The following is a 10,291-nucleotide window of genomic DNA, read 5'->3' on the forward strand; positions in this document are numbered from 1 at the left end:
TTCACCCTTATTATTTATTCTCTGTCTTGAACCTTTCTTAGAAGGCATTCGCTCTAATCCTAATATTACTGGCCTTAAACTCTCTTCTACTGAAACTAAACTGTCTGCTTATGCAGATTATGTCCTGATATACATGTCTGATCCTGAATCTTCCCTCCCACACTTTTTGAGTGAGGTGCGTTTGTATTCCTCTATATCAGGATACAAACTCAATTTATCTAAAACGGAAGTTCTGCCCCTCAATTCGATCTGTTTCCAGTATATGTTTAACAATACGGATTTTACATGGTGTCCTTCCAAAATAAAATACCTCGGTATATGGTTTTCATCCTCCTTAACGGACACCCTTAAATTAACTTTTGCCTCACTCATTAAGAAAATTCAATCCCTTCTTCAAATTTGGTTCCCCTTATTCCTTTCCTGGTGGGGCAGACTAGATACCATCAAAATGATGATTTCTCCACATGTTCTTTATACTGTTTCCATGCTCCCTTTTAAAATTCCCAAATCCTATTCTTCACGTATTAATACTATTTGTACTAAATTTTTGTGGAACAACAAACACCCTCGCATTGCATTACACAAGTTAATTCGACCTAAACCTGATGGTGGCGTTCGATTTCCTGATTTTAAAACATACCACTCTGCCTTTTTGATTAAACAGTCCTTTTCCTTGGCTTATGACTTCACAGATAACCCTGTACCTAAATGGGTTCTCCTGGAACGTTCCCTTTTGAAAGACTTCTCATTCCAACATGCTGTTTTCATGTCAAATTGTTCTTTTTTGTCCAAATATCCCGTTTTAAAGTACTCCCAATTATTATTACATACTGTTTTCTCTTCTACTTTATCTCCTCTTCAATGTTTTTTATCTTCTATTGTGTGGTACAACAAATTCCTTAGATATAAAGGCAAATCATTTTACTTTAAACACTGGAAAGAGAAGGATATTTGCTTTGTACATCAGTTTTTTGATGGTCCATCTCTCCTTTCCTTTTCAGTAATGCAGAATTTATTCCGTTTGCCTTTATCATTTCTTTCTGAATATACCATTATAACGTCTGCCATTCAATCACATTTGTCTTCCCTCTCCCTACCTGATACTTTTCCTTCTTTCATCCCTACCACTCCGTTGTATTCCTTATTTTCTACTCAACAACCAAAAGCTGCTCTTGTTTATTCAATTTTGTTATCTAATGTTTCAGAACGTTCTAAATCAAATGTAGAGACTGCTTGGGAGACTGACATTGATGTCTCCCTGCCTGTTGTATTGTGGGATCGTATATGGTCCAAACTTTTTAAAGTATCTATTGCTGCACGTATTACTCAATCTTTATTCTTTATCTATCATAGAGTTGTTCTTACCCCGGTTAGTATCCATAAGTTTTCCCAAACTTCCTCACCCTTATGTTGGTCATGCTCCAAGGAAACTGGGACACTCAAACATCAATTATACGAATGTTCATATGTTTTATCATTTTGGAATGAAGTATGGAATATCTGCATGCCAATGTTTTCTTGCTCCGCCCCATTATCCTTATTGAATGTTTTTTTAGGTTCTTTATCCGATAATATCACTATTGTATCTTCTTCTGCTAAGTTATTGGACCTGTTTATTGCTCTTGCATTTAAAGGTATTTATTGTGTTGGAAAGATAATTCTAAGCTCTCTATGCATACCTGGTGGAATTTTATTTGTGATGAACACAGAATTTCTATCGCATCTTCCACCTCTGTCCCCCTGAAAATTAAATCTGATCTACTTTGGCTTCCTTTCACCACTTATCTTTCTTCCAAATCTCCCACTTAATTTCTTGCTACTAGTCCCACGTAGTATATTTCTATCTTCTCTTTCTTTTATTCTTTTCCTTCTTTCTTTCCTTTTCTCTTTCCCTTTTCTTTTCCCTTAACTTTACTAATCCTCTTTCTCTTTTTCCCTCTTACTTATGCATTTCTTTGTGATTACGCATGTCATGTAATACTTATGCTTATGTACTACTTTTTCCCAATATTTACGACATGTCTTTTGTATTATCTTTCAAATGATAAATAAAAATTTCCTAAACAAAAAAAAGCTATAAATGGACTGCCATGAATTGGTATGCTGCACCCGGTTCTCACTCTCTCCTCAAATATCCCTCTCACTGCTCTCCTCTCTCTCTCTCTCTCTCACTCCAATCCCTATCCCTCCTTCCCTCTCGTCCTCCCTCTCTCTCCCTCCCCTCACTCTCTCACTCTCCCTCTCTCCCTCTCTCCGTCTACCTCTCTCCATTTCCCTCACTTCCCTCTCCCTCTCTCCTCTCTCCTCTCTCACCCTCTCCCTCTCTCTCTCCCCCTCTCTCTCCTCTCTCCCTCTCTTTACCTTCCCCCTGCTCTCCTTTTTCTCCCTCTCCCCATCTCCCCCTCTGCCTGCTCTCCTCTCTCTCTCTCCCTCCCCTCTCTCTCCCCTCCGTCCTTCGCTCTCGTCCTCCCCCTCTCTTCTTATCCTCCCTCTCTCCCTCTACCCTCTCTCCCTTTCCCTCTGTCCCTTTCCCTCACTTCCCTCTCCCTCTCTCCCTTTCCCTCTCTTCCCTCTCCTCTCCCCGTCTATGTCTCTCTCTCCTCTCTCCCCCTCTCTCTCCCTCTCTTTACCCTCTCCCTCTCCCTGCTCTCCTTTTTCTCCCTCTCCCCATCTCCCACTCAGCACCACCACAGCATCACTCAGCACCACCACAGCACCACTCAGCACCACCACAGCACCACCACAGCACCACTCAACACCACCACAGCATCACTCAGCACCACCACAGCATCACTCAGCAGCACCACTCAGTGCCACCACAGAACCACCACAGCACCACACTGAACCACCACAGCACCACTCTCCACCACCACAGCACCACCACAGCATCACTCAGCAACACTACAGCATCACTCAGCACCACCCCAGCAACAGTCAGCACCACCACAGCACCACTCAGCATCACCACATCATCACTCAGCGCCACCCCATCACTCAGCGCCACCCCAACATCACTCAGCACCAACACATTATCACTCAGCACCACCACATTAACACTCAGCTCCACTGCAGCATCACTCAGCACCGCCACAGCACCACTCAACACCACCCCAGCATCACTCAGCACCACCACCGCATCACTAAACGCAAACACAGCATCACTCAGCGCAACCACAGCATCACTCAGCGTAACAACAGCATCACTCAGCGTAACAACAGCATCACTCAGCGCAACTACAGCATCACTCAGCGCAACTACAGCATCACTCAGCGCAACCACAGCATCACTCAGCGCAACCACAGCATCACTCAGCACCACCACAGCATCACTGGTTCAAATATGTTCTTTCAATGTTTCAAGCTGTTTTCAAGCTTTAAAGCTTTATTACAAATCACAAAAAGATGTTAATATTTCACTTTTGTTCTTGGATTTTCGTCACAATAAAAAACACTGAACATAATCTTCACAGAAGTTCTTTACAAAACTTAAAGCTATTGACATTACAAATTAAATTAATTATTTAAGTATTAATTATTTAAAAAAAATAAAATCCATTGTTATTTGTAATATCAATACATCTAAGCCACGTAAATACAAAACATGTTGCATTACAAATGCTATAGGTGTCACATTTGCGAAAGGTATAACTATTGGCATTGTAAATGACAAAGCTATTAATTTAGCTATTTTCAAAAACAACACATAAATAAAAAAAAGTCATTTATAAGACCAATAGCTCAAACTTTCCTAATGCGAGACCTATTGCATTTCCAATGCTTGTTTATATATCTACTCATAGTACACTCACACTCATTTCTGAGATCTGCATGGTACATTTTCTTTGTAGCAGGCACATTAATCCTCAGCACTGTGTGGGTGGCAGAAGTGCCCATGTGAGTGCATGGTGAGCGATGCAACAGTATGAGAGTAGGGTAAGAGGAATGACTGCAGGGTGAGTGAGGTGACCATATGGTGCGGATGTAAGTGCAGAATGGAATGAATGAATGCATGGTTAGTGATGGGCTTGTTGGAGTGAGATTGCAGATTGAGCAGTGAGGGGAACAGGTGGGTGAAGTGTCACATGAGTGCGGGTGAGTAGTGTGTTTGTGTTACTACAGGGTGAGGTACAGGGTGAGCAGCGCAAGTGCATTGTGAGTGCAGTGATCACTGTGAGCGCAGGGTGAGCGGGTGAATGGTGTGAGTACATGTTGATGTCAACTAGAAAAAGAGGGGGGGATCAGGAGCTGATTAAAGGTCCAATGCCCGTGCTCCAAAAGTTAAGCGTAAATACAACGTGGTGGGGACACAGTTCCTAGGGAGGTGTTCAGAGTGTCACTCACTCCCTTATGAAAAAAAGACAAAAGAAGAGAAAGGGAAATAGGGAACCTAGGCTTTGGACTCATTAGTGAAAGGGAGGAACAGGTCTTGTTCCTTGTTGCCCTCACACACCCCGAAGGATGTATTGCTTCATCATCGGGCAGTTGGTCCTCATCGGGCCGGCGCTGCAATGCCCTCGGGTCCCCGAAGGGTCACTTTGTCGGAGATCTTTTGCGAACTGCTTTTTGGTGGGTGTGCAGGGGGGAGTCCTAAATCAAAATGTAAGATGTGCATGCAGTGATTAAAATTGACTAAAGGTTACCAGCGAACTAAGTTTTAATATGGCGCAACCTTGCCAAAGTAGAAATCCCGTAGGTCAGGTATCACCCGCGAAGCGTAATGTGCCTAGGGTAACCCAAATGTCAGTTAAGTGCATGGGGATCACTGTGAGTGCATTGTGATCGAAGTGAGTGCAGGGTGAGCATGAAAGTGAAGGGCGAGAATGAGGATTGAGTTGTCTGAATGCAGGGTACCAAGGGCGCTGTGACCAGGGAAGGCCTCTAAGGGTTGCAGCACATATTGTGTCACCCTTAGAGGTCCTATATCTTAACACACACACACACTGCCATTGCAGGCTGTGTGTTTTGGTGCAGAGAATAGTGAAGAGTTGACATGGCAAACATTCCTGTGTGCCATGCCTGTGACCCACTGCCTATGGTATAGGTAAGACACACCTCTAGCTGGGTGCACAAAACCACTGGTGAGGGTACAGTTGCATGAGCACTGTACCCCTACAGTGTCTAAGCCTATTTTTAGACATTGCAAGGGCAGTAAAGCCATAAAAAGTATATGGTCTGGGAGTTTGTCATTATGAACTCCACAGCACCCCTAATTGCAGATGGCAGACACTCTCCAATCAAGATTAGGGATTGTGCCCACTGCCCCATGTGTATTGAACACACCAAGGGTGTCGTCAACCTAAGGTCCGTAGCCCACTCGCTACTGACCTCGAGACCCCTAAAACGTCCCCTAAATTCAGTATTTAGGGGGCAGCCCAGAACGAAGAAGACATATTACTCCAACCCTCCGCCTAGGACAACACCTGGTGGATCGCCACCCTCCCTTACAAACCACGTCCGGAACCTTTGCATCATCCTTGACTCCTCCCTCTTCATGAACTGCCAAATCAATGCCGTCGCCTCCACTAGTTTCAACTGCCTTCGCATCCTCCGCAAGACCTTCAAATGGATCCCTCAGACTGCAGAAGAACCGTCATCCACGCACTCATAACCAGCAGACTGGACTATGGCAATTCTGTAGTGTAGTTCCTATCTTCCCAATAGGCTCTGCGCATTGGAATAATACCTACAGCAGTAAAGGCCTAGGCCAGACGTTAACTAGGTCTACTACTGTCGATACTAGACTTAAAGTTTTGGGTTTGCCAGCGTAGCTCAGAGTTCGCTAGAAACTTTCTCGAATGTTCAAGGAGGAATTAACTTCCCTGATTAGACAAGAAGCGATTTAGTTTCTGACAACCATAGAACATGACAACTTTGCTCTCCCCTAATCAAGAGTCAATCTCGAGAGTCGTGTGAACAAAAGGCAATTTATTTTACTCAGTCAGTACGTGCATTCTTAGTCTCATCAGAATGTAGAGAAAAGGAAGAGACGGGCGTGTTCAATAAAAAGGTGTTATTTATTGATCAGTCTCTTTTCTCATACAAGAGAAATGGATCGATATTATTGCAATACTTATAGCTAAGTAAAGTGCATACATTAAAAGCAATAGTATAAAGTAATACTGTAAAAACATTGATATGGTTTCTAAGCCATATGATGTTTAAAATGAATAAAATATATTTACATACACATATACATTTGACTAAACGTACTCAACTGGTGTTTCTAGATACGCCTACCCCGTGTACCTGACCTAAGCCTAATACGTGGGCGGGAATAGAAAGTTACAGTTTAAGTTAAGTTTGTTTTTGCCAAGTGAATAACTAAAGAATTCTCTATGAGGGGTTATTCAGTTCTGTACCTGGAAGTTTAGGATGAAGGAGGAATGGTATCTCTCTCTCTGGTCTCGATATTCCAGGCTGCCTGCGAGGGCTACCCAGAAACGCCGGTGCTGGATTCTCGGCAGGAGAAAGCAGCGCGTCTCAGCGCGTCAGGAAGGCGGGGCTGCTGCCAGCGGGGTCTGCTCTGCTCTTGGCTTCGGCAAGTATGGCTGCTCCGTCTCGTCACCACGCGTGTGTTTGCATATGGCAAGATCGGTAATATTTATACCTTTAAGGTGCCGAGATTGACGTAAGGATGGACATAGATACGTCAATAAAGATGTCATACGATTTGCTCGTTAGCACATTCTTTTACTAAAGTTCTCGGTGAAATCAAAAAAATGGCCGCAGGGTTTTGCCCAGGTTGTCATAGGTTTGATTTGTTATGAGAACTCCGTATGCCTTATCAGGGGCTGGAGGAATATCGCTTGTCTAATTAGATCGCAAGCGTTATGACCTAATCAGATAACACGTTCCTGTGCCGTAGTGTGACTGCGTCAGATAGCGGTATCTGCATCATGGGGGTTTTCTGCCTCATGGGCTGACTGCTAGTTAACTTGTTGGTTAGTTTAACTAAAATAGGGTCAGGAATAGGGGGATCGATTCAGAACCGATAGGAATACATGACACCCACTCCACGCTAACTATGGACATATTTACTAATCTAGGCATAGTATAACATAGTACAACATACTATAGAGTAGTGTGTATACCTTACCACCCCAAAATACATAAATGCATTTCGAAATTTTCAAATATACTGAAAAAAAATTTGCAGACATATATATATGGTATGCACTCAAGCTCTAGAAAAATGCCAAAGTAACTGCATTTGTATACATTATTGCTTATTTGGTATATGAGAATTACACATGAAATGGTTTCTGACAGAAAAAAGTTTCGAGACCATTCCATCACAGAATAAAATATCTTTATGAACATGCCAGCGGGCAGCTAATGTCTATAAGTTATCTAAAATTTAGAAACCTTAGTTCTCTAAGAATAGTTCTTACTTTAAGCAGAAGATAGTGTCCCGAAAAATATGCAAAAATATTTGGGGCTGCTGGAAAAACTGCTGTCCGTGAACTGGAGCGAAAAATGTTCATGTGACTTTATTTTTAAAGTTGAAGGCCGAATTCAGGGAACGCCGTGTGCGAGCTTGCTCAAAAATCTCTATTTCTGTTCGGGTGAGAACATCATATCATTTAGGCTTTCGAAAAAACTGTCAACAGCTTCCTGGGAAAGTTCCACTAACTCGGAAATAGGTGTGATAATGCATTCTTGCGCATGATTGTCTCCATTGACATTCTGATTTGCATTACTGACAGAAGGTCGTACCTGTTCGATGCTGCTTTCATCTTGAACTTCACTACCCATCAATCGTAGTGGTGAAGCTTCCACGAATGCCGTCATCAGGATTGGTAGCCTTTGAGGGCAGCACAAAGCATGAACCTTAATCGGGCTCAACAATGTTTCTGCATCCATCGGCGCATCCGATTGTAGCGTCAGACAGGTGTCTAACACGCATTCTTCTCCGCATAGCAGACACCTCAATACAGGTAAAACACATCTTTGCCACATTGGTCGAAATGATAGAAACCAAGTAATGTTCAGGTCTCTAAGCCGGGAGAGTCCCAGGATTTTTGATATCCGGTCCCGGTATCCAATGGCTAGGATTGTTTCTTCCCTTGTCGCAAGAGTTTTGTCTGTGACATGGGTTGCCATAACGAAAAATTAGGACTAAGAATAGGATTCCTGCAATTAGTCCCAGGATCAGGGGAAGTCCGCCAAAAATCGAATGGACGAAATCTGGAAAAATACCCAGTATGGCTTTGAATGGTGTTAATGCCATCGAAAATACTGTCTTAAATACCCCTGAGATCCCATTGGTATCAGAAATATTTAAGATTTCACTTAGGATTTCCGCGAAATGTACGGGGGAATTAGTTGATAATAATGTATGTATCTCTGCAGTCGTCCTTGCGACTTGTAGATCATACGTTTCTTTTGATGACGAGAGCCTGGTAGGCGTCTGAAGAAGGACTGTTTTCATTCTGCTTAAAGTATCTATTCGAATAGAAGTAATTTTCAAATCGGGCCATGCCCTTGCCTCCCTGTCTGGGAAGGAGCTGGGGAACAATGTGCGTCCACAGCACTTGACCTTCGCAGTAGTAGTTACTAGATAAGGAGTCCCGGGCATAAGACTACAACATCTGCGGTCTACAATAAGAATGTAACTCCCATTATAGAGTCTTTGAAAGAATGGTTCTATTTCTGTTGCAGGTGCGCCTTGCTGGTGACATGAAAGGTTGTATGAATTCCCTTCACAGGTTCCATGCAAACTAATTCCGTTACACAGAAGCGTGCCGCTTAGTGACATCGCACAATTGTTGCCACTAAGAAACACTTTCTGGCCTTTATTACTGACACATGCATGTGAATAGGGCAGGTTCCATGTTGTTTTAAGGTACCCCTTTCCCAATTTCTCGTACATGCCAGCCTGTATATATTTTTGGCAGTATTGAAACCTGAAGGTTGAGATTGGAATATTTATGATTCCGTGTATTATCCATTCACTGACAGGTCGTTCTGACATTGTCATTGGTAATCTTTCTAGTTTTTCAATGCTCAAGATTGTATAATCAGCACCCTTTTGCGCCATACCGATTTGTCTATCAGTAAGGTTAAAGATTTGGAATAGTGACGTTGTGTTGATTAGACGCCAAGGCACATAGCCTGAACGCAGATTTTGTAACGTCCAGCCAAGCTGTACAATAGAACGCAATTGTGACTGACCATGTTGTAATAACAGTAAGTCTTGCGATAATATATTGATTGCTGAAGACACAATGCTGTCCAATGAAAAAATTCTGGAGGACAGAGTCATTACCCCATTGTCCACTACAGAAAGTGATTTTTCCAAATTGATACGGTCAATATCCCGTATTCTCTCTGCTGTTTCAATTTGAGTAACCTTCCAGGCCTCATTGTATGCTGCATATACAGAGGCTGCTATGAAACGCTTTTGACGCTGTTTGCGTGGTCCCAAAGTGAAATCACGCAAGTCAGCACCATCAGTAAGTAAAGTTAGGTGTTGCTTAATTTCAGGCAATGTGGAAGTTTGTAGCCATTGAAGGCATAATTTGCCCACACTGTAGGTGGTAATTATCCCTGGGTGATGTCTTTGGGGATATCTAGGGTCTGGCCTGGTCATTTTGAAACCTTGTGTTTTGTTCAGGAATCTGTCTTGACAGTTATTAGTATCTGTGGGCCAGATCAACCACTGTTTCCAATCAGGATGTGTTCTGTTTTGGTTTAATATATGGTTTACGTCTATCTCTTCATCTGTATCAGAGTTATTGCTAAACATTATAGGCTTTGGAATAGACGGTTTATTTAAATCTTTGATTTTGGCTAAGCCAAGACAGGTGGTTTGTTGAACAGTGTCATTTAAAAATATCATTTGTTCTGGGATCATGCAGGCTCTAAACAAAGCTTCTATACCCTGTACTTGCCATTCTTTTGTACCCCAAACACTTTTCAATTCAACATTTTTGTCCCAATAATCAAAACCAAAAGTATTCATTTGTTCGAAAAATGAGTCTGAATATAACAATTTTGTGTTGGTTATCATGGTTTTTGTTCCTGTCTTGTTTGACAATTTAAAATAAAATGCTTCAGCATTATTTGTGTTAAAACCTGAAAAGTGTGAATATTTGTCATAAACGGTTCTTGAGCTCCCTTTTGGAGGTGTTGCACAATGTTCCCATTGATTATAATTTAAAACATTTCTAGGTTGTGCAGATCTATGTAGAAAGTGGTTACCATAGTGGTTATAGCAATACATACTGTCATAATTTGTAGAACCCTGCAAATAATCATGTTTGGTAAATTTAGCAGACATTATTAAGTC

This window comes from Lissotriton helveticus, chromosome 5_1, assembly GCF_964261635.1.
Source record: "Lissotriton helveticus chromosome 5_1, aLisHel1.1, whole genome shotgun sequence".
Classification (NCBI taxonomy): domain Eukaryota; kingdom Metazoa; phylum Chordata; class Amphibia; order Caudata; family Salamandridae; genus Lissotriton; species Lissotriton helveticus.